Source organism: Strix aluco, chromosome 3 (genome assembly GCF_031877795.1).
Source record: "Strix aluco isolate bStrAlu1 chromosome 3, bStrAlu1.hap1, whole genome shotgun sequence".
Classification (NCBI taxonomy): Eukaryota; Metazoa; Chordata; class Aves; order Strigiformes; family Strigidae; genus Strix; species Strix aluco.
The window spans coordinates 20,035,472-20,059,471 of NC_133933.1; the positions used below are offsets into that span (position 1 = coordinate 20,035,472).

The 24,000-nt window shown below is 37.6% G+C and overlaps 1 protein-coding gene across 26 annotated transcripts in view; it reads left to right on the top strand.

Annotated features, from left to right (window-relative positions):
* Nucleotides 1–24,000, top strand: part of NRXN1 (neurexin 1) — a 736,627-nt gene that overhangs the window by 121,415 nt on the left and 591,212 nt on the right. The window lies entirely within an intron of this gene.

Here is a 24,000-nt window from a genome sequence, read left to right on the forward strand (position 1 = left end):
AAAATAACATTTTCTTTTAGCGCGCAGGATTTTGATGCCAGTGTTATCACATAAGAAGTCTATCTTGCAGGTAGAAACAAATACCTTTATTATATTTCCACATGCTGAATGTTAATTTATTTTCTTTAATGTTCTGAGCACCTGAGCCAATCTGCTTTATAGTCCCACCGGGAAAACAGCACAGCTTGGAAGAGGCAATGGGAAGACAAAAGCAACCTGTTCATTTTCCCACTGATGTGGCTTTGCAGCATCAGGCTTTTTTCATATTTTTTAAAAGAGTAGGCTCTAAATGTCTGTAATCTTCTCTTTCTTAATCTGAGTCATTTCTACATAGAATGTATCCAGAGGCCTTCTGAATAGTGGGTTGAAATTGTTCTTGAAACTGGAACTTTGAAAATTAACAAATGAATTCTGTAATCATCATAAACAATTTATGACAGTGAGGGACTGCAATGATCCTCAAAGTGTGTGCATTATACCTCTTTCTTTAAATCCCATTCTTTTAATTAGGATCATGATAATGATGTCATATGAATTAAAAATACAAATAAGTGAAATAATTTTTTAGAACAGGAATAGAAATGCATGATAAAATTGATGTTCACACGAAAAAACTCTAGAGAAGGACTGATGTGTTACAGGGACAGACTTGCCAGTCAACAAGGGTAGACATGGGAGAAATCTCAGTTGTATCATAAACAGTAAAAAATGACAAGGTATGCAGTTAATTATTATAATGTAGAAAGAATGGCTGAGTGACTTGAATATTCTTGGGATATGATTTCTCAGTTAAATACAGTCCTCAGGTTTTTTCCCTGTCACTTTGAAATGTCATTGGTTTTAATCCAAGTATTAATTAATCAAGGATAATACCTTGATCAACGAAGTCTGGAAGATAATGCCTAAACTCAGGAAGGTTCTTCCCTTTACATGAATCTGACCAGTTGCCCAACACGTCTTTAGGAACTGCTGTTACTCTGTACTATACCTGAGTCATGCAGTTGTAGAGGTTAACCTTCAGCAATCCTAAATATTAAACTACCCAGTCAAGAAAAAAGCTTTTATCCAATATTCAGAGTTTGTAGAACTCTGACAATCTTTTCTGAAATTAAAGGTAAAAGTCCAGAGGATCATTTAATAATATGTGTAAGGCAATAATGTTTGAAACTGATCAGGCACTGTTTTGTTAATTCATAAAATAACAAAAGTAATATTGATTGGGTTACATGGAAATTTTTTAGAGAAAAGCAAAACTAAACACACTAGAAATACTGGTAATTTTAGTTCAGACTAGCAAAAATGTGTGGTTTTCTCTTTACATTACCATTTGTACAAATACTCTGTATAGTCTGAAATGGAATGTAGAATTTGAAAATAAATGGGATTTTTTTGTAATGGGGATTTCTTATTTTGGGTAATACATGATTTTAAAACTGTATCTTGGTGAAAATGTTATCATCAACAGGGCTTACTCGAAATTCTTTTCCATTTAGTATCAAATACATACACATTATCATGGCAGTTTGGGATAAAAACAAATGAAAATGTGACATTTCCCATAGGACAGAAATCTGATTTTGTTCCTCTCTGGTGAGAAGATCTTGCTTTTTTTGCCTTTTTTTTTTTTTTCTTTTTTGTGATAAATGTGGCAATACTCTCAAAACAAGTTTGAGATTTCCAAATGGAATACTAAGTAGCAGGTTGAAAACAATTTTTCCAAGACAAATCCTGTTGGAAGTGATTTTTTTTTTTTTTCTAGAAAGAAGTGCAAAAAGATTGTTTTAGGTAGAGCGAGGTATTTTGTAAAACATTATTTTTTAACTGGCTGATGTTCGTGGTAGAAGAAATAACTTTTAGATAATATGTGATGTGTATTCTTCTCCGGTGTCATGCTCACTGGACCAATCTGCAAAGTGAGAAATACATTTTTGTCTGGTCAACTTATTAAGGAAATTAAAGGTTAAGTATCTGTTATGCTTTTAAAGATGAAATAAACAGGTATCAGCACAGGTATCATCTGTCTCACCTGAAGGTGTGTGACAGAATAAAATTCCAAAAGATATTGAATAAAAATGTTATTGAAACTTGCTTGGGTTTTTTTGTACTCTTAGCACCTGCTCTTAATCAGAACACAAAGTATTATAAACCAGTCAAAAGAGGTGATTGGCCGTCAAAAGAGGGGATTATCCCACTGTATTCAGCATTTGTGCGGCCTCACCTTGAGTGCTGCGTGCAGTTCTGGGCCCAATTTAAGAAGGATGTGAAGGTCCTTGAATGCATTCAGAGCAGGGCAACAAAGCTGGTGGCAGGGCTGGAAGGCATGTCCTCTGAGGAGCGGCTGAGGACTTTGGGCTTGTCTAGTTTGGAGAGAAGGAGGCTGAGGGGTGACCTCATTGCTCTCTACAGCTTCCTGAAGAGGGGAGGTGGAGAGAGAGGTGCTGATCTCTTCTCCCTGGGATCCAGGATACATGGGAATGGTTCAAAGCTGTGCCAGGGGAGGTTTAGACTGGACATCAGGAAGCATTTCTTTACCGAGACGGGGTCAAACACTGGGACAGGCTTCCTAGAGAGGTGGTCAATGCCCCAAGCCTGTCAGTGTTTAAGAGGCATTTGGGCAATATCCTTAACACCATACTTTAACTTTTGGTCCGCCCTGAAGTGGTCAGGCAGTTGGACTAGATGATTGTTGTAGTTCCCTTCCAACTGGAACCTATTCTATTCTATTCTATTCTATTCTATTCTATTCTATTCTATTCTATTCTATTCTATTCTAAACAATAGAAATTTAAAAATCTGATCTGCTTTCACTATTCCGTCATTGTACAGAAATGTAGATTTACATGTTGATGTAACAACATATAATGTCATGTAACATGTTATAATCAGGTAAATTATTTTCTTGATTGTAAGAAAATGTTTTGTGTAGATTTAAGGTGAGTTCCGTATACAAGGCAAGTGCTGTTCCTCAGGGCTCGGTGTTGGGACCATTTCTGTTTAACATCTTTATTGATGATCTAGATAAGGACATAGAGTGTATCATCAGTAAGTTCACAGATGACACCAAGTTAAGCGGGAGTGTCGATCTGGGTGAGGACGGGGAGGCTCTACAGAGAGACTTGGATAGATTGGATTGGTGGCCAACATCAACAGGATGACCTTCAACAAGGCCAAGTGCCAGGTCCTGCACTTGGGCCACAACAGCCCCATGCATGGCTACAGGCTTGGGGAGGTGTGGCTGGAGCTGTCTGGAAGAGAAGGATCTGGGGGTTCTAATTGACAAGCAGCTGAACATGAGCCAGCAGTGTGCCCGGGTGGCCAAGAAAGCCAACGGCATCCTGGCTTGTATTAGAAATAGTGTGACCAGCAGAAGTAGGGAGGTGATAGTCCCCCTGTACTCTGCACTGGTGAGACCACACCTTGAGTATTGTGTCCAGTTTTGGGCACCTCAATACGAGAGAGATATCGAGGTGCTGGAGCTAGTGCAGAGGAGGGCAACGAAGCTGGTGAAGGGCCTGGAGAATAAATCCTGTGAGGAGAGATTGAGGGAGCTGGGACTGTTCAGTTTGAGGAGGAGAAGGCTGAGGGGAGACCTCATCACTCTCTACAACTACCTGAAAGGACATTGTAGAGAGGTTGATGCTGGTCTCTTCTCACAGGTGATTAGCGACAGAACAAGAGGGAATGGCTTTAAACTGCAACAAGCATTAGGAAAAAAATTTTCACAGAAAGAGTGGTCAGACAGTGGAATAGGCTGCCCAGGGAGGGGGTGGAGTCACCATCCCTGGATGTGTTTAAGGGTTGTTTGGATGAGATGCTGGAGGATATGGTGAAGGGGAGAACTTTGTAGAGTAGGGCTGATGGTTGGACTCGATGATCCCAAGGATCTTTTCCAACCTGAATGATTCTGTGATTCTGTAATGCATTAGCTTCTACTAATTGGGGAACACGAATATGACTTACTTATATACTAACTCATCTTCAGTCAGCTATCATCCACTCCTGGAAAATGAAATCCTATGGTACTTGCATCAGATTGCATCATTTTATGGGAGGTGAGATTATAGAGATCACACAGAAAAAAAATGTAGCTATTGACAGAAAAGGTCATGATTGATTTTATGATTATCCTGTGATTGCACTATTCCTTTAACATTTTTGTGACTGTAACAAAAAAGCTGTTGAAAAAACAGTATAAAATGTGACGTTACAGGTACTTGCTGTCCTCCATAGATGATTTTATTTCATCAGAATGTACATCTTCAGTATAATGTAGTTAGTAAAATATATATGTATTGAAAAAACAGTACAAGTGGTGTCAAGCAGCTTAGCAAAAATACAATTACTGCCTTCTTCCACTCTGTTTAAAGCCAGAGTCTGATACCCTGTGTCTTTACCTGAAAACAAAGTATTAGATGCTTAGCAGTCTGTCAATTCTCCTCTTCTAGATGTCTTACAGAGTAACCAAGTCAGAGAAAAGCTTAGTGAAAGAAAGACTAAGCAGCTAGTTCAGGCAGATTGAAAGAAAACAGTTTGCACATGCCATGGCATTTTTAAAACTAACACTGACGTAGCAACAAACTGTTAAGTCTAATGCTGTAACAATACTACCTCAACTCCTTAACCTTCTTTTTTCCGTATTTTACTTCTTTGCTATAACATGCTGCTCAGGGTATTTCAGGAATCTGGATTTTTTCCCCTCGATTTCAGTCTTTTGAGGAAATCCACACTGGCAAGAAGGGCTGCATGTATGCATCTTTTTGCAAGAAGTGCCTGAAATTCACCTCTAGTCTTCAAAACACACATTTACTGAAAAAAAAAAAGTGAGTTCTTCAGTTTGTTTTGCATTTTTAAAAGACAGTTCACAGATTATATAATATGGAGAATGGCATGCCACTGATTCAAGGAATCACAGAAAATAGGCAGAATTTTCATGTGGTAACAGCACATTGGCTGGAACCAAATATAGCATTGATATAATTGCTGGTTCCATTTATTTCTCTGAATGAAGCTCTATCATTTAGGTGATGTTGACCAGCTAAATGTATAATTACTGTAATGGATCAGGATGTTAAAAAATTAAAAAATGTCCTCTCCATGTATATATTGGGAATATGTTTTTTCACATTCTGTAATTACCATTAGTGTGTCCAAGCAGGCTCCTCAGATTATGTACAAATAAATTCTCTTAGAAAAATTTACAAACAGATGAAATGAATGCCCTCATTTTAAATAGGTGCAGGCTACTAGCAAAATCTGTACCCTGATTAATCACGGTTTTTGCTGAGCAAACTCAGTTCTGGATGGATCAGAACAACAGAGACCTGGACTCTGCCTCTCCTGGGAAAGGAGATCTGGCACAAGGCATGGAAGGGTGGCAGGTCCCTGCAAGGAGCCGCAGCAGCAGAGGGGTTTCTGTGCATCAGGCTAGGGGATAGGCAGGCATGACAAGTCTCCTAGCACAGTTCCCAATCCAACGTGCAGGTGCTGCATCTCAGCTTTACAGTCTGAGTCAGGCAGTCTGCATTGGTTTCTGTTGATGCACTGATACCTGTGTACTGGGTGTCTCTTATTGAAAGCTACCTCAGGTGTGTTTATGTTGCTTTCAAGTTGCTGCTGTGATGGTTATACAGCTGTAGAAAAGAAAAAGAAGGAAAAAGGTGGGGAAAAGAGGAGGAAAAAGAGGGAGGGAGGGAGGGAAGGAGGGAGGGAGGCAGGGAGGGAGGGAGGAAGTGAGGGAAGGGAGAGATGTATAGAAGACAGAAAGAAGGAGAGCTTATTTCTCGATATCTTGATATCCATCTTATTGGACTCTTCCTGGGGGACTGAAAAACAGCTAGAAGAAGATGGTAAAGGACAGATGGCATACGATAACTCTGCTGAAAATCTGTTCTTATTTCTCTGATTCAGCCTTTGCCCAATATGTGTTGTTCTGAGAAGTCATGGACTGCAGTTTAATTTACATATAGTTCCCCACTCATTGTGTCATGAACATGCATCTCCAAGTGGTTTTTGAAGAAACTGCGACCAAGTCGACAAGTTTAAATCTAAAATTAAGATGTAACCACTGAATATTCATTCATATTTCTGGCCACAAATAGCTATATGGGTATAGTGGATTCATAGTCAATCATTGTCATAGGTAAAACTCAGGGGATGATCTTCAAAATTCACATGTGAAATCAAACTGGCCTCAAAATAGATGTGATTTTTCAGTCCTGAAAGGAGTTTTTAGTGATACTTAGACCAAAAGTTGCACGTTACCTAAATGATCTGAGGCCTTTTCCTAAGACCATTTTCCAGAGAAGTTACCTTCAGCTAAGGGAAATGATGACCAGAAAAACAGACTAGCGAAAGGGTTTTGCAGCAGCATTGAACAAATAAGAGGGGGATGATGTGTGTGTGTACAGTTCAGAAGAAAAGTATTCTTCTTTGGTGTGGCCAGAGGCATCAAGCATATGATATTTTTCATCGTTAATATGACATATTTTTCTTGTCTATCTCTACTCAATACTGCGACTCCAGTTCATTCAGTTCAGTGGAACACACAAAGTTCAGACCATAACAGGACAGTTTCTGTATATTTTTCAGAATAGTTAAGAAATAGAACAGCTTGTGTGGTAGCAAGCTCAAGTAAATGCTGTAAACATGTTTTCTGTAGCTGAATCTTATTAGCTTTTCTACCATATTCTACATAATTATAATAAGTAATTCTTTTTTTAATGTTGTATCAGTCAAAACCATCTATTTTTAATGAGTGTCAAAGCAAAATGAATCTAAAACTGTTTATATAACTTGGCAAATAATTTGACTTTGTTTTGTTTGAGGGGTTTTTTCCTTTTTTTTTTTTTTTTTAAGAGGATTTATCTTGACTGGAAAATAATAGTTTGAAATAAAGACTCTTGCTTTGACATGAGTTTGAGTGACTTTTCTGACTACAAGGGAACTTGTAGGCATGCATCATGTACTGAAAGCTTTTACAGATGATAGAAGTAATGATTATCTGAACTGTAGAAATCATGCTTGAATTCTTCCATAAAAAATCCAAATCAGATTTCTTTTTTACAAAGTCAATATTTGTCATTTACTTTCCCCATTTTCTGTCCTCCATCTCAGCCTTTGTTTAAAATAAAAATAATTCTAGCCATTAAATCCACTGAAACAACCTATATCACCACACTTAAGACTTCATGACTCTAAAGCTAGTAACAGTAGAGTCAGTTAAATGCCTTAGCTTTGCATTAAAGGCATTAGGTTTGCAAAAGTCACTTGTCAATAATCAAAACCTTTATGATATATGACAAGTTTTGACTGGGAACCAGTCCAAGGAAGAACAGTCTTTGTTCACTATTAAATAAATAATAATCCTATTACAGCATTCTCTCAATACTTGCTTGTGAACTCTGAGCATAGGACTCTGCTGAGATTTGGGGTAAATCTCTCATTCTGTCTCACTAAAGCCAGGGACTTGAACATCAACCTCCTTCATGTAGGATGTGGAGTAAATCTTGCATGTATCGGAACTGCTCTACTTTCCAATCCCCTGGGAAGTCCAGTGGCTGCTTTTCACTGAAGCACTGACTGGGTGCATTTCAGTACTTCTGAAACAGAACATCAGAAAATTTCGCTTGCAATTCCATTTCATGTCTCAGCCTTTCACTATATATATGCGATGATATATATTTTTAACTGTAAACTCTATTTTAAAAATCTACTTTTAGATGGAGACTTGAAATTTGCTTTTTTAGCCAATTCTAAGCTCCACTTCTTTTTAAAAAAAAAAAAAATCAAGAAAGAGCTCAACTGAAAATGCGGTGAGAAGTTTTGAATATCTACACAAATTATTGTGAAGGACATTTTTGCATGGGTCTCCAAATGCATTGAGCTTGGCTAGATGACATGGAGCGTAAAAATCACTGCCCTGAAACGTTTTTGACATGGTATCTTACCATATGGAAAAGATGGAATTTAACATGTTTTGCAATGGCAGGCAATTCTTCATTAATATGCCTACAGAGGAGCAGTGCATACTAAACATTCTGGCTTGCTGACAGCGCTATATTAATACAAAATAGGAGTCTTGAGATAATTAGAGTTTTGTGTCTGGAACAGAGAACTATGTGAAATAGATCTTTACTTAGATAGCCAAGAAGAAACAATTTTCTCCTTTAAATGTATATTTAATCTTAATAAATGGACAACCAGTGAATTTAAGATGGTCTGCTATACTTTAAGTACGTACAGTATTTAGAATGTGTAACTGGGCTTTTGCCAGTGTAGAAACATATTTTCCCTTGTTAAAAGACTGAGGCTTTGAAAGTAAGATGTAAAGACTTAAATTAGCAACAGAAAAAGTTGCAAAAGTTTCTACATGTAAAACTTTATCTCAAAAAATCCTCAGTAAATATCTTAACTTTTTTTTTTTAATTAAGAGGAAAAAAATCCACAAAATTTTAAATATAGAGATGGAAGAAAAAAGCAGGCAACCTTGCTGTAAAATCAGCGGAGTTAATGTTGGCAGGAAGTTCTTGATTCTTTTCCCTTCTAATTATGGGATACATTTTCTCATTAGGCTTCTCTATTTAAAGCTAACTATAATTGGCTTACATATTAAAAATAACAGTGACAAACAGATTAGGCTGCATGTTTGTATGAATGAGTACTTGAGAACTGAAGCTCATGCAGAAAGTAGCTCAAAGAAGGGAATAATTGAATCTCTTTTGTTACAGGTGAGGATGAAAAACACTTCATTTCTTCTTCTCATAGAAAGTGTGAACAAAAATCCTCTCCCTAGCTAAGCATACCCAGGTATTGCTAGGGTCAGAGGACTGCGGTATGGAATAAAGCTGTTTACTTCAGTAGTTTTACTGATGGAAACGGCCACTGACTTTCAGGCTTTGGTTCTAAGGGGAGTTGTGGGAGGCCGGTGCCATCTGCCTTCTGCCCTGTACTCTGCACGATGTCTTTCAAGTCCTGCGGGCAGCCCTCTCAGTTTCTCACAGATCTTTTCTTTCTAGTTGCTGAGAAGCCCATGGCTTTAACCAGCTAGTTCATGGTCCCTTCTCTGCAACCTCTGCCTAACATCTTGGTGGTGTGTGCCAAACACATCAGGACAAGGTGTAATCCTAGGCTATTCTGTGATCTTACTGTCACTCGCTGCTCCTCTGGGTAATGGACACCATTGCTAGGTGGGCATGAACAAGAGGTGGTTTAAAGGTATGCCTGGGACAAGGCAGGCTGGACACTTGACCAGGACATCCTAAAGGCACCACTCCCCTGGCACACAGTCTCTCTGGAGTGTATCTTTCTGGACCGTTGATGTGGGTGTTGTTTCCTTCTTTTTTTCAGTCTGTTACATCAAAAAAAAAAAAAAAAACAAAACTCCAAGAAAAACTCTGTATTGCACTAACAACATGCTGAGAGGATCAGGAAGGGTTTTAAGGTACCTAAATCCTAATTGGTGCCTAAAATCTCAATCCTTTCAATAGTAGGTAGGTGCCTAAATAGGAGTAATGCTATTGAATATCTTTCTAACTCAGTCCCTCTTTGTTTAGATATAGGTAATGCTCAATGGTATAGCGGCAACCTTTCTTTACAAAATGAGTTGCTTGCATTCAGTCTCGTAATAGCAGTCTCCTTGTATTGATTTGTTTATGTAAGTTACTACATTTGCATTGCTTTGCAGTATTTATTTAAATTGTGTTGTCTTTGAGTATGATGGGCAGTACTGGTTTGAGTATAGCTGTGAAACCAATTATTCTCAATTTATTTCCTCCACAAAAATTGTTTTTTACTCATTCGACCACCCACACGGAACTTTTTGCCCAGGGAAATAATTCACTGTAATTACCAAGGGTTTTTCTAAACAAATATTTATGAGAAGATGAGAATATACAGGCATTGCCTATACATTTTTTAATATAAAATTTCCAAACCTCCAAATTTGTTTCAGAAATAATGAAAGATTTCAAGAAGCAACCATAGTGTTTTCCAGGAATATCACTCACAAAGTCCAAGCATTTAGCAGCGATAACGTCTAGCTAGGATGTCCTAATTCTCACACAATCTGCAAACTGAATATATAATTTGTATGCATAAAGATACAAACTTAATCACAACAATCTAAATCAGCAATGAGTCACAGTTAAAAGTATAATTGCAGTTTTGATTTTAGTATCAAAATATTCATAGTTTTTATTACGTGACAAGCATCTGATGACAGCTATTTAGATCGGAAGTTCCCTGACTTCAGAATAATGCTATATAGGTAGCCTTTTTGGTTTTAATCTGGGGAAAATAGAAGAATATTGATCACTTGCCCAATTGTGTTATTAAACTCACATTACAAATCATGTGTGCATGTATGTTTGCTTTGTGTTTTGGATTGGGCTGGCTTTAGAGTAACAAACTTGTTTCAGAATTCATACATCTTTATACTTCATGTATGTCAGATGAACATCACTTGTTTTACAGAGCAGGTGGAGGGGTAACAGATATTGGTAGTAACAAAATCAGTGTAAGATGAGTGGCTGCAACCTTTTATTCAATAAAACCACAGCTATTGGACACTGCTGCAGAGATACAGTATGTAAAACATAAATATCAGCTTCAACCCCTTAACCCTAAGCATGTATTTATTAAACACAGAAACATACTTAGGTATTTTAAACCACAGATGACCTATTGCTGTCCACATTATTTTTTAATAATTGCACTGATCTACATTTCAAACTCATTTCCTGATTGTTTGTGGATGCCTAGTCTGATACACCTTAACCTCGGTTTTCAGGAATGCAAAGTCATTGCAGGTCCCTGCAAAACCAAGAGGGATTGAGGCAAGAAATGAGCACCTCTATACTGAGCTGTTAATGTTACTCTCAACAATAATATCTCAGCCAGTGCCCTATGTATGCTTGTAACTTTTACAAAAATTGCATTGGATCCTGAATTCTCTGCTCCACTCGCATAGGCTTGGGTTCTTCAAACATGGCCAGCACAGGGATGTTCTAAAAGGTTTCAACATATGAAAAGCTTACAGAGGTGGCTCTTAATCTGCTTTTACACTAAGTGATAGCAGGAAACACTGAATTTTCAGACAACCTCAATTAATGTGGGAAATTTCACACAATATGTTGGAATAGGTAGACAGAAGGACAGAATGAATGAATGAATGAAGGAATGATTTAGATGGCCAGATCTCTAAATATGGAAAAGTTTACCTGAGAAACACATTAAATCAAAGAGGTAAAGAGTGGAACCAGAACTGTAAATTAACCATATCTTTCTGGCACCATACAGACTTCAGGTACTATTTTAATTAATTGCACAGCTTTGCATCTGACCATCAAGCCCCTGAACTTCTATAATCGATTATGTTCTGAAGAGCTCTAATGAACTGGGGTAAGGTTTTGTGTTATCCTTTTGTATGCTGTAATGTACAATGCAGTAACTAAATTATTGTTTTAATTTTACAAAATGAATGGTGTTTCATACCTAATAACTTGAAAGCTTAAATACTTCATGGAAACTTGTGTCTTATTTATCTACAAATGCTTAGCTGTAGGTAACTGCTGATGAAAACAGAGCCATACTCAGTTGAGAGAATCATTACAACCACCAGTTAAAAACCTCAGGGCCAAGGGACTCATTTCAGTTTCACTTCATGGTGTGTAAGCGTTACTGCCAGGTTTGTTGTCCTGTTTCGTCTTTTTAAATTCTATTAAAGTTTCAGTCCCTTCATGTTCAGTTCTTCCCAGATAACTTTTTTTTCCTTTCCACTAAACTTTTGAGTGTAGCTCCACTACACTTATAAGTTTAGCTTTTCATTGAGTTTCCTTGCATTTTGCAGAGAGGTTTCTATCAGACTGCATATTCAGTAAAATTAAATAGGTTTTTAGGACACAAGCATCTGTAAAGAAGGTGTGAGTGGGTGGGTTTTGTTTTGTTTTGCTGTTAAATAGGATATGAGTTGCCAGCCAAAAATGAGATGTTAAGTCTCCTATAAGCAGTATCAGCCTAATCACACTGAAGTCTTGAAATCTATGACCTTTTGGATTCAACCTTGTAAAAGTGTATCCTCCAAGAGCAGGGCAATGCATTGATCCCCATGGTTCCCTATCCCAAAGAAGAAGAGACTAATCTGAAAAGGATGTGGAGAACCCAGCTTGATTAGGTTTGTTACAAGAGTAATCACTGAACAGTAGCGGGGATGCAAGAATTTGGAATGCCACAATTCATTATTCATAACACACATCCCTCTACTTAATAAATCTTGAATACAAACATTACAAGCAAACCATGCTCTCCCGCAGCTGGCTGGCATCCAGGGCCATTCTGTTGTACCTCAGAATGCATGTTTGTCAAGAGACTAATTTAAAGATTTTCTGATTAGTTTTACAATAGTAGGTATGCTTTATTACTAGGCAGCAATTTTCTGATGATACACATAGAAAATTTTAAAATAAACCTTTAAGACTTTTAACATTTCAGTGGCCTCCTGCCCTGTTAGACCATTTGAAGGATAGAAAGCATCACCTTTGAATCTGGGAAGTCCATAGTAACCTGAAAGTTAAAATGCTTGTGGCCTTAATGTACTCTAAATTAGAGAATGAAACAAAATTTTTTGCTTAATGCAGTTTTGAAATCCTCATTGCTAACCAGCCATTTCCCCATGAAAAAATAGAAAAAAAATCTGTAAATGTTTCTTCCTTTTTATAAGATGGGAGAACTGAAAGGTTTTTAAAGTCTGAGAAGCTGAGCTGCGATGAAAACTGCCATTAGCGCTTTCACACCTGATTGCAAGCCACTGAAGTCGGTGCTGTTCTACTGACAAAGCGGTGTCAGCCTGTCAGTTTGGGATTTAACTCCAGCCTTTCAGAGCTGCTGTCCTGGAAGTGTGGAGAAGTTAAATAAGAACCACTGACTCTCTTCCAAGTTTCCTGGGTTTTCAGTGAAAGATTTCTCATGCTGTTTTAGCTGGTGAAGAGAATCTTGTGTGCTTCATCTTTTGCCGTGATTCCTGCAAGTTTGAACAATTTCTGTATTTATGAAGGTGGGTTGCTTTCTGAACTTACCAGGCCCATTCACAGCCACCAGAGAAGAGTACCAGATTGGGGCTGCAAAGTTTTATTACTCTGTTTGCATCTCTAAATAAAATCCATACTAAAACTATCAATTAATTTGTAGCTGCTCTGGCAGGCGGTAATGACTTTTTTGGACATTGTTGATAGAAAGTAGAGTGAAGCAATCAGAGCTGAGTGAGATGAAAAGCTTCACATCCCACTGATGTCTTGAGCGACAGTACACTGCCAGTATTTGAATTAGACTTCTTCTCTCAAATACATTAATCTTTGTCATCAACAAAGGTAAAATTGTAGGGATAAGACACGCTTCCTTCTCTCCAATTTCCACTCCGTCTCACAGCTTTATCCCTTTATTTTGGGCAAGGGTCTGTCCATCAGTTTCATATGCCCCATTCAAATATCAGTCTAAAACCTACAGCTAGATCAGGGTTTCTCTGGTTACTCATGGAATTGCTCTAAGTGTTTTGAAGGGGTGAAGTTTCGTATTTTAGGAATGAGCTGCTTTTCAGCGGAGCATTGCCCTCTGGTGGATGAAAGGCTCTCAGTGTGGGGAAAGGGGGCTTTCCTGTGCATAGCCTAGTCTCTGCAGGCCAGGGAAAACAGGCCACCACCGTGTTGGGGACTGATGCTTTTTACATGATTTGGGTTGTTTTTCTACTTTGGATGTGACATGGCTTCTCTCAGAAACAGTTCTTCATATTCCATTTTCACGTGTTGTGAATATGAATGCATGTCAAGAATCGAAAGTTTGTCTCAATGTTTTCTTTTTTTCCCCCATATACCATTAGCACTTTCAGCTCCTACCTGATTTATCTTCTAAACTCTTACATACAAGAAAAAAAAAAAAGGGACATGGATTGTCCCTTTTTTTTTTTTTTTTTTTTAATTCTACCTAAATCTCTGTGGATAAAATATTAGAGCTACACTGCAGACTCTATTACAAGAATCTACAAAATCCAAACATGCATGATCTTTCCCCCAATTACCATTCATGTAAAATGTATGCCATTAGTGACCAGTGCATTAAGTGGAGTCTTATGGGAGATGGTAACACTTTTAAAAAGTGTAAGAAATCTTTAGTATATAAGGAGAGTGAGTACTATAAGTGTCTTTGTTAATAGATGGATAAATTGAACGTGAGGGGAAAACACTTTCCAAGAGACAGAAAAACTCTTTGCTGGTACCATTAAAATTCCTTCTAAAATATGCTTTATTCAAACTTTCTATTTCCAGCTGAGCTAGAAATGCTATAGTCTGAGCCCAAATAACACTCAAGGGATATAATGAAGTTGGTCACCAAAAGAGATGTGAAATAACTCTAAATCATGAAAAAAAAAGGATTCTGTGATTGAAGGCTTTGGAAACGGAATGTGGTTCTCTATGCAACTCAATAATTAGGCTACAGTTGATGATGAGAAGTCTCTGATAGCTTCTTAAGTTTCCTGCATATATATCCAGTTTGAATGAGAGACCAGACCTTTGGCTGGGGTTTTGAAAGAAGTAGCAAATTATTGAGGGGTCTTTGGAGCTCAACTCCTATTTACATACATTCTGTTGATTTAAAGTTCACAATTTGTCATAGTACTTAGTGGTTTAGTTTCCCTCTGGTATTAATTTCAGTTACTTTCAGCATGTATTTCTTCTTGCTGGCTGACAACAGAAGAATATAACTGAATTCTCATTTTTCATCAACTCCTGGGATAATGGACAATATCCTATGCCTAATATTTTGTCCTGACAATAGTAACAAGAACATGAATACACAGGAATCAAAATAGACCATTTAAAGACTTCTCATTTGTGAGCCTTCCAGCAACTATACTGTTTGCACACATATGAAACCTTTTAGTTCGGGCGTTTTCTTCAGACCACTTCTTTGGATCCTTCATTTTTATGTCAAGGGAGTTTGTTGTTCTTTTATAATTTCATGGAAGAATGATGTATTAAAAGCTGTCATAATTATCTGATGTAAAAAAATGAGGAGGATATTAAAGTATATGAAGGATTTCATCATTAAAAAAATTCTTTAATAGTCCTATTATATGGCTGTCCAGTGAGAACATGTGATACTTTCAAGCTGGAAAGGACTGTGGAACTATTTCAAAGTATGAAAAAAATGAGAGCGTACAGACACCATAAATGACATCTCATTTTAAACATCTTAAAGTTTGATAGTATGTTTCTTTTGTTTATGTTCTAGGAGTTTAACTATATAGATTTTAAATAACAGAAAGGGGAAAAGTAAGCTGCAACTGGAAGAGATTTGAACAAAATATTTTCAGATGGTCTTTTAATTCCCCCCCCCCCCCCCCAAACTCAAGCTATAACAAGTACAATTAACAGATAAAGCTCTTCTTTTTTGTCTTTGCTGCTATCATTTATTATTGTTTTAAAAAATGCAAATATTAAGAAGACAGTTTGGACCAATATCAATGGCAAGCTCATTATTGAAAAAAATTTTTTTTATCAGTAATAAGTAGCTAGAATCATGATACCACTGCCAGCAAATAAAATTCTAGCTTTGATTGCTGTATTTCTAGCTAAAATCTGAAAATCTCTTTAGGAAAATCACAGTGTCTGTGCTTTGGATAGTTTTAGATGATTTAGATATGGAAAATGATTGCTATTTAAATGGAGGGGGAGATAAATTCCCTTTAAATCTGGAAGGAATAATCTTAAGAAACAGAACTAAGTCAACTTTCACATAATAATTTTTGATGAGACAATGTTGAAATATCAGGTATCTAAAACAAATTTGGATCCCAACAACCCATAGACTGAAATTCCTTGTGTTGCCTCATCTATTCCTTTTCAGAGATCATTCTAAGCACGTATAATAATAGACTTATAACCATAATGATAGTATTAACTGTTTTCCATTACACATTTTGTTCCCATTTGATTTTTTTCCTTGCTTCTAATGATTATGGGATGTTTTTAGATTTCTTTCAAATACATTATCATTTTTTACCGAAGAGATACACTTTATATTTAGAGTGCTTGGTTCTAAGCCTCTTTTTCTATCTCTCTCTTTTATTAGCTATCTTTGGAATAAAATCATGAAAGCATTATCTCCCTGTTTCTTATAGAAGATTAATTGGAGTTGGGAAGCTGTTGCTTGAAAGTAAATTTGCAATGAAGCTTGTTTTTCAAAACTGCTCATATTCATAAACCATCTGCCAGTTCCTCCTTAATTTACCAAAGCTTCTAGGACAATCTTGCCTTTTATGGAAACACAAGGAAAAACAATGCTGAGAAGTTTTGATCTGGCAAGAAAATGGAAACAAATACCTCCATGATTTTCCCAACAATATAAAAAAATCTATAAAATAAGAACAGTATTGGTAGGCAAAGTTTTTTTTTTTCCAGTTTGATTATTTGTTCCATACCTATTTGAAATGGAAGCTTATTTACATGTTTCCAATGAAAGGAAAATTCAACTGTGAGTATATGGATTTTTGCCTATGTCCTACTTATTCCATTTTATTTTTTGTTTTCCCTACCATATTCTTTTTCTAACTACTTTGTAGTTCAGTTTAGCCCTGAATATGATTTTTCCAGGGTGGAAAGGGGAAAGCAAGTTATCTAGTAGCAGACAGCAAATTTTGGAAGGGCCTTCTTAAGTAATATGCAACAGAAGTGAACCTTTACATCACCTCTAGCACATGTCAGGGTAAATAGAACAGGATTCTGTGTATGGAAAAAGGTGCATCCATAAGTATTGTTAATTAAATTGAAGTAGTTTTTAATGGCTTTTTTTCACTTTTTCAAAATTTCATATAAATTAATGTGCCTCATATTTCAGTTAAAATAAACTTTACCTTCTTTGATCTGTTCTGCCCATCGTCAACTTACATGCACTTTCAATCACTTCTAATCAGTGCAGTTCTTCATGAGCTGTTGTTTTCAATCTTGTAAAATACATCCCATGAGAGCACTTCTATCATTGCATTATCCTTCCTGGATTATCACTCCGTTCACTATTAATTCATGAGATTGATTCACCCCCTTCCTTGTAGAGAAATATTAACATGTAATTAAGATACAGATCCAAACGTGAGAGCATAATAACAGGAAAGCCATCTGAGGGAAACAAAATCACAGCAGTGACATGTTCTAGAAGAGGGCTGCAGCTGAAGATTAATTGGTGAGCACTCACACTGACAGCAGATAACTCATGTGTTGCATTCACAGAGGGAATGAAAGAGCTGGAATCTGCAGACTCTTTGCCATAAATAAAGGAGACAGCTTTCTGCAGAGCAATTCCTAAATCTGCTTACATTTAAAATGATTCCTCACGTTGAAGATAATTTGCTGAATACTATGTGAAATCTGTGTAGCTTCACTATAGTCAGGCCAATTCAGACTCTCTTGGGACCTGGCTCTTCTATGTCACTTATAGTGTTAATCAGCAGCTGTGAATTCAAACATGAGCAAACTTTTAGTAAGGTCATGCTGCTAGAACAGTAGAGGAGCTAATGGCATTATGAATTTGCGCTTGGCATTTACTGCTCAAATCTCATGAGATGCATAAACACACAGGGCAACATTTTGTTGATCTGGAGTTATATTTTGTGTTTGTGTGTGTGTGTATGCATGTGGTTCTCAGTAAAACTTTAAGTTTCTTGGGGCACTAACCAGATTTACTAAAAGGGAAGTAGATGGATTTTTTTAATACATTTTATACTGTTGAAAAACAGGTGAAGATTATTAAGTGGGAATATTGCAGCAGATGATTTGTGAAGAGAGGGAGAAAATTCAATTTCATTTGGAAGGTTAAAAAGAAATATCTTTAAGTCATGTGTCTGCAAATTACTTCATCTTTGTTACGGATTTTATTGCACTGCAAAGAGGATCCATGCAAAGTTACTTGTGCTGAGAATACCATGCAATGAAGAGCACAATTCAGTAACACTTTCAGAAAGTGTTATCAGTAACTGAAAATGCACATACAATTAGATACTAAAATATTCATGGCATCGCAACAATGGAGCTGTTATATTATAAAAAGATAAAAACAAAAGCAGATGATGAAGCTCTAATAGCTAAACCTTACCACTGAATCAGGTGGACACAAAAGACAATCCATATGTTGAGCGTTAATTCCAAGTGACTAAATATTCTTATAGAAAATATAAGTTGAGGCTAAACTTCAAATTGAAAGGTCTTAAGGGTTTTAAAGATTTGAGAAATTCAGGATGGAGTGGGGAGATTTCCCACAATACAGAACTAACAATGTGATGTACCAGTAGCTTGGGTATCTCACATCCCAGATAGTATTTCACTGGTGTCAGCACAAATGAGTTTAAACAGGCACCTAAGCAGTTCTACTGCACAAACGAATGAACAAAAGACATCAAAAGTTGCCTGTAAATAAGGCTCATGAGCAGCCTGGTTTTGAATCCTGGTTCTTTTTTTTTTTTTTTTCCTTCCATGCAAAGATTAGTAGGTATTTTTGGGAAGGAGTCTCTCTTCCCTGAAACTTCACTGACTAATGACGGTTGATTTTCACCACAGTGAGGTAGGTTGAATGTGAGAGCTCAGTGTCTGGAACTGTATCTTCCATTCAGTCTTCTTGAAAGTATGTAACAGGAATACAATTGATACCCCTTCCTCCCCGACTCCCGTTCTCCAGTCTCATGGAAAGGATAAACTTGACTGACATTCTGAAAACCAACTTGCAATGCCAGAGCGGTTGTATCAAAACTCAGCTGTACTGTCTTTTGCAAATAACAGACACAAAATAGCAGCAGCCATTTTATGATTATGTAGTAGGCTGCTACAACAGTGCAGTCATTCAAACGGTGCAGTCATTCAAACAAAACAAAACAGAAGTGTGTGAATGAATTACCCAGGCTATGAAGACAGTACGCGTGATCTTGGGCACAAAGTTCAGACAACCATTTGTAACCTTATACAGTTATATTTGATACTGCAGAGCTCACCACTCTGAAAATCAGAATCATTATGATGACTTCATCCTTCAAGGAACACCCTGCTAATCTCTTGCGGGCTGTACAGGTCTAGAAAACCACTCCTCTCGATAATTAAATAATTATTAAAACATTATTATTATAAATCCTGCCCTGACTTTTCATTAGGAATATCCTGTAAAAGTCTCAGGATTGCAGTCCTGACTTTACAGGCAGGCTAAGTGAGGCGTGTACTGGATGTCCTAAACAGTGGAATAACGGTGGAGGCTGCATATGAATGAATACACCCTGTTCTTCCTTCCTTCCCATCGTCACATTTCAAATATGTCCATAAGCAGCCAGTACAAAGTTAAACACAATGCCAGTTTGGACTGGAGATTGTATTTATCTTTTGATGGATTGTGTAATTATACCAAGAATAATTAGGATTGGCTTGAAAAGCATCTATTCTGTTGGCCCTTTTCAGCCATCCTTTTTACAATCATCCTGTCTGGACTAATAGAAAGTAAATAATGGTTAAAAGGTAATGAGAAGTAATGGACCTTAAACAGATTGACTGTTGATTGGGTCCCACCAATTTGCAGCATTTGTGCTTCCTTCAGGGCCCTTGAGCTGTACAGCTACCTAGCAACCATGAAATCTGCTATGAGATATTCTCATACAGAAAAAGCTGCACTTGCCAGCACTGTACTGTGATAATCGAGCTGGCAATATAGCTGAAATTGCTGTGCAACAAATACCCTTACATTCTGCAAGATGTTAAGCTCTCTACTGTGCATCACAGCTAAGATTATAAACCCTTGCCTTTCAAGAAAATATTTTCATACTTCAACTGCAATTTGTTTCTGTATGCAAAAGTTGTTGTGATGGGGGGGTATCTCATGCTTTCACTGTCAGAACACTGTAAGTATTAATATTCTGGTTTGTTAATCTGCAATAATATATATACCTATATTTTGACAATCCAGCTTCTTCAAAATATTTGTCTTGTATTTCTTGGATACGTATTTGGGTTTGGAGGCGTTTCTTCCCCCATGCCTTATTTTCTCATGTATAAAAGAAGACAAGAGTACTTATATATGTCACTGGGTAGAGTTGGTGGAGAGGAAGGGGGTTATTTCAGTGATGGAAATTTTAATTATTTCATTGTTATTTTGTGAAGTGATTAGTTAGAGATGGTACTGTACCTTTCATACAGTAGTAAAATGGCCAAATCTTGTTGTGTCTGGTCCCTTGGTTCTAGCTTTAGCATTATGTCTTGTTCTAGTCATACAGGGAAGTGGCATCAAAAGTGCAGCATCCCAGCCATCTGCTTGATTCCTGTCTATTGAAAATGTGACTAACAACCTAACCTATCTTGTTAAACTCTTTTTGCAACATAGAAAATGAAAAGCTTATTGTAGCTCAGATTTAAAAGATTATTTTCTCTACAATAAACCCTTGTAATAAATTTCTCACATCTAGTTTAAATATTAAAACAATTTACCAACAAAGTTTGTAGGGTTTTTAAATTTTCTATAGTCAAAATTAATATTGCTTTTTCAGATATGAAACAGGAATGTTTTAATGTCTTGTGGACAATGTCCTAGCACATTAATGTAATACATTATTATGATTTTTGTCAGAACAGCTCTATCTCCTTAAAATAGTGCTTTCTGAATTTAGGTCTGACTGTTTTCAGGGCTGTATTGTCATCACTTTGTTATGCTCAATTAAGATGTGTTAATGTATGGATAGTTTATTTTAGATTATTTTTAAGTGCCACATGAGGCAGTAATACCAAGCTTAGGAGCATAAGAAAAGTAAATGCACTAGAAGCTGGGTCATTAATGTAAAAAATAATTTAGGAATATTTAGCTGATTAAAAACCTGGTCTGGCAGCATTTGTGACGTTTTTTACCATTTGTTTCTTTTTTCCTTAACAAATGTGATTGCAAACCCCCACAAATATGCACATTTGTTTCGGTTTCTCCTCTCGTTCACAAGTCTGGGATGCAGTCATGGGGAAGATAACCTTCACCTGATATGTCTGACAAATCACAAACATGGCTAATGCAATGGATGGCTCATCAAATCAGCGAAACATTCAAGTGTTAACATAGATATAATATCAGACCATTCTCAATTCCAGCTCCTCATAATGACCTGCTTGTCCAAAAGTAATCTTGAAAAAAGGAATATTGAATTAATTTATTATGTGTCAGTCAGCCAGTTCCAGTTTTGAGCCTGGCAGTGTCAAGGAACAGCATACAATATACCTGGAAAGCAAAGTAGTTTGTATCTGTGGCTGCAGGTAACGGCTCTTAGTGCTGTGTCTTTAAGTAATGTATTTTCTGAAGATTACAGTTTTGCTTAAGAAAATTAATAGTGTGGTTACCATGGCTCTAAAGTTTTGTGATACATTTTGATCACATAACACAGAACTTGAAACAGCACCAAGTAAAATCAGTAATGCGTGTGTTAAAACCCTCCAAATGTCATTGTGAATAGGGAACTGGCTTAGGCAGGTACAGTTAAAAGGGATTTATGCAGGGGTGGTACCATTTTTAGCAATGATCTTCCCGGTGAACTGCTGGCCGCAGACCCGGGGGGTCCGTAGCAGACCCCTGCTCCTGCAGTAACGGAGCTGCTCGGTCCAGAGAAGATCACTAGGAGGAATATGCTTTTTCTTGACCTTGGAGAAAACTCCTGCCGGAATAGTTTGTCAAACTCTAGGGCAACGGTGTAAGGAAGATGAATTGGAGATGGGAGATTATGGAACGGGAGATTAATGGGGGGTGGGGTGGTGAAAATGTGCCTCAGCTTGAGCTGCCTCAGCCACCTGGCAGGGCAGAAAGGGGAGAGGTGCTGCGGAAGGACGAAGGAAGATGTTTAATTTTGCAGGTGGAGACCGGGGGTGGGACAGTCCCACAGCTTTAAACGGGTGTTATCCAGGCTGGGGGTGTTGCTGCTGCTCCGTGTGCTGCCGGTCTGCGCTCAGCCAGGCCTACCCGTGAGGGAAAGGCGCTGCCGGAGGGAGCTCCGGCCAGCGCTGAGTTGAGCTAAATTTTTTTTTTTTTTTTTTTTTTTTCTCCTCCCCCATCTTGTGTACATGTGTGGGAGCAGCTTTGTCTCTTGCGGTGCCTTGAAGGCGTAACCGGTTTGTTTCGATGCCTGGAGGTCCTCGCCTGTTGTGGCGGCAGCAGCAGGGGAAAGGAAGCTTGCTCGTCTCTGTTATGAAAATGAGCCCTAATCTTTACAGCAAACATGCCCCGGGGGAGCCTTAATGTCACTCAGGAGATCCTGTTGCTTTTAAAGTAGAAACCGGCAAGGAGCGAGGCTGCAGCCCCGGGAGTTTCCCTCAGGCCTCCCCGCCGCGGCGGGCCAGGGCAGGGCCGCTTCGCTCCGCGGCCTCGCACTTCGGGTTGGGAACTTAAAGACTCCCTTAGTGTGGAAACTAAGTTTTGGCAGGGTAAGTGCAGGCTACTGCTCTTCCTAGACTTTTCTACTTCAGGTGTGAAGGGTGTTCAGCCCACTGAAAACATGTAATAGCTTCAGTGAGGCGGTGACGCGGGGGGGCTTTGCTTTGTGTGTGAATGCAAACCCTGAGAGGGAACAGTTTAAAGAAAACGTTATCTACAGTTAACTGACATTGATTTGGAATTAACCTTGGTGCTGTGGCCGAGGCTGATGTGATTTAATGTAACATACGTTCAAGATAAGCAATTTTAGGTAGCCAAATATGGCTTTAAAGCAAGGTGGTGACTTCTGGGTTTGCAGATACCTGCTTCCGTGAGTGTGAAGGGGAGAGTGAAACCCGGCCTTCATTCTCCATTGAATGGATTTGAAACTTGCACTGCAGAGATAAATTTATTTGGCACAGTCCTATAAACAAATTAATCTACCCTTGTGTGAAAAATGATAGTTGCTTTTACAGTGTCAGTTTTTCAAGTCTTTTTGAGTGCTGTCTTAATATTAATGTGTTTTGACAGAAATGGAAGCTTAAAGCTTTTGTTCTTTACGCCAGTTCTGCAAAACCAAAATCATCTCTGATAGCAAAGCTTTGATTGGCTGTGTTCAAATTTCTATTCTTCCACTGGAGAACAAACCTTGTCTCAGTGTCAGAGTTTAGCGTCTAATGAAAATAGTGCCAGGGGCAGGAAGCATGTCAGGACTGGGTCTTCATATGGTGCTCATATTGGGGAATTTTGCACAGGTTTGAATTTATTAAGACCTCATTCATGATGAATCTGGTTTTGGTTTAAAAAATAACAGAATGTGTCTTTAGTCAAGACCACTAAATACGGCTTTGTCAGAGCCTAATATCCAAGTGATCATAAGTACTTGTGTCTTTCATGTGATAAAGGATACATTATCAACTGTTTAGGTTGATGCTTTTTGGTTTTCTTTTCTGAAACAATTTACACGAGCATTAAGTTACTTTAGTATTAAAATCTAAAAATGTAAAACATTACTTCTCGCCGCTCCTAGAGGATGTATTATTTTGTAAATGAACAGCATATCTCATAGCTTGTGAATTACATAATCATTTGAACTATCAGCATTTTCTTTTCTGAGGCAGTGTAAAATGTGTCTGTTGGAAGGTTTGAACTTTTAGTAATGGAAATTCCTTTGGCGATTATGATATTTTGAAGAAAATTTAATACCTTAAGATCTCAGAAGTTAAACATAGTTACTGAGGGTGATGAGGTAAAAGGGGTAGGCAAAGCTTACATAGTAACATTTCATTCAGCAGTTTCCCTGCCGGCTCCTCTTGTTCTCACAATAGTCATAGAAGAGTTTGCTGTATATCGTAGTACGATCAAAAAAGCCTTTGAACAGATGTGTTTGTACTTCCCATTCCTCTCCTCAAGGTATAGCACAATGTGTGGGACTTTGCAGTATTACCTGATGATAAAACTTAAGTTATGACTAAGACAAAACACCAAGTAAATTATTCTGTACTCTCTTGTTTTCCTATGGTTCATTTTGTGCCTGAGAGTAAGCTT